We start from the raw sequence: 2020 nt of genomic DNA, 5'->3' as shown, positions 1-2020 counted from the left end.
CCGGGTTCCACAAGGATTCTGACTTTCCTAGGCCCCGTCAGCAATCTCCTCTCTGCTGTCTTCGCATAGAAAGGTTTTAAACTCATAATGATAAGTATCTCAGAGAGGTTACAAAATGATCTTGATGGGAAGAGAGTAAAATCCTGCCTGGAAAATTTCAACGCAGATGGCTGTCTTTCAAAGAGGAGACCTTAAAAAAGAAAGATAAACGAGAAAACTAATAAACAGCATAATAAACATATTTCCAAACGAGGGTTGCCGCTCAGCTGTAAAACCTCATTGAAGTCTAATCGTGATAAAAGACTTTGAAATAATAAACCTAGCTGCAAATTAGGAATGCCTGCAAATGTAGTAATTTCTACCTAAGAGGCTTTGTGTCCAAACATGTCATTTGAGACTCCAGGCAGACAAAGGAGGATGCCCTTGGAAACAGGGCTGCCATTCAGCCCGGCAGCCCGAGGGCATTGGATTTCCTCACTGGGCTCAATAACATTTTCAGCCACATTAGGCACCAGCTTCAGACCTGGTGGGAAGCAAATTTAAGTGTCTCTTTTAGTGAAAAACAAAGAGAATGCTGTATTTCACAAAAGAAAGATATTCGATCACTCTTTGGATTGGCAGACCTGGACTCTTAATGATTAAATTTGACAGTAGCTTGTGCTTCTAGAAGTTGATTTATTTTACTATTTTAAACTATGGGATGCTTCACGAATTTGCGTGTCATCCTTACGAAGGGGCCATGTGAATCTTCTCCATATTGTTCCAATTTTGGTATATGTGCTGCCAAAGCAAGCACAGAAGTTGATTTTTAAAGACATTTTTGGGCTCAGAAAACTTAACCCAAAGGGATGAAATGCCCCAGATCTTATACTGAGCACAAATTCTTCAACAGCCTAGGAAAAATATTTATCCTATTCACATTTATCTTTGTATTCCTAGGGATAAATGAATAAATGATCCTATAAACAGACAGGCAGTCCCGTGATGCTGATAGAGTAATAGATGACTCAACTCACCAATTCACTCATACGTTCAATCATTTAGTCAATTTGAGGATATAAACTGATGGCTGCCATGTGCCAGGCATTTGACTTACAGAGTTAGCAAGAGAGATCTGTGGCAAGACACAGAAATAGGGGCATCTGGGGTGGAGAGTCGAGGTTCTCACACCTGTAGGTAGAGAAGAAGAAAGGCTTTTGGGAGAAGGAAGGGAGCTGTGGGTGCAGGGGAGGGTATGCAACAACGGGTAAGGACACCAGATCCAAGAGAAGGGAGTCCAACAAACTGCTGCAACAAACAAAATATAATTTTTTTTTTTTTTTGAGTTGGAGTTTCACTGTTGTTGCCCAGGCTGGAGTGCAGTGGTGTGATCTCGGCTCACCGCAACCTCTGCCTCTCGGGTTCAAGCAATTCTCCTGCCTCGGCCCCCTGAGTAGCTGGGATTACAGGCGTGCACCACCACGCCCAGCTAATTTTATATTTTTAGTAGAGATGGGGTTTCTCCATGTTGTTCAGGCTAGTCTCAAACTCCCAACCTCAGGTGATCCTGCCAGCCTCGGCCTCCCAAAGTGCTGGGATTACAAGTGTGAGCCACCGCACCTGGCTACAAAATATAAATTAAAAGACGAAGAAACCAAGGATTGAGGGGTGAATGGAAAAGATTTACTATCAAGCAAAGGACCCTAGACCAGTCTAGAGTCTAGGCTCTAGGGGATGAGTTTAGGGAATGTGAAATGGTGTCTTTTAAAGCTAAAGGATCAAGAATGATCTCTGTCCCAATTTAGGAGAGCAGTCTCTGAGTGTGGCTGAGGGGCTAGTGCATTAGATAACTACGTTGGACTTGCCAGAGGGAACCAGCTGTGGGTGTTGGTGTCACTTGGCTCCCTCTACTGTGCACATGAAGTACCCAGTTGGGATCATGGCATCCAGTTAGGTCTACACAGTTGTCAGCCGGTCAGGGGCCAGGTCAGGATTTGTCATAGCAAGGACAGTAGACAGAAATTGCTTGGGTGGAGATCAT

The 2020-nt window shown here is 43.8% G+C and overlaps 1 non-coding gene across 1 annotated transcript; it reads right to left on the bottom strand.

The window, feature by feature from the left end:
* Positions 1–689: 689 nt before the first annotated feature.
* Positions 690–796, bottom strand: LOC112130047 (U6 spliceosomal RNA). Its single transcript, XR_002912359.1, has one exon. It is a non-coding gene; the product is annotated as a U6 spliceosomal RNA (small nuclear RNA).
* Positions 797–2020: the final 1224 nt, after the last annotated feature.

Source organism: Pongo abelii, chromosome 17 (genome assembly GCF_028885655.2).
Source record: "Pongo abelii isolate AG06213 chromosome 17, NHGRI_mPonAbe1-v2.0_pri, whole genome shotgun sequence".
In the NCBI taxonomy this organism is placed as follows: domain Eukaryota; kingdom Metazoa; phylum Chordata; class Mammalia; order Primates; family Hominidae; genus Pongo; species Pongo abelii.
This window is presented reverse-complemented; position numbering and strand designations above follow the sequence as displayed.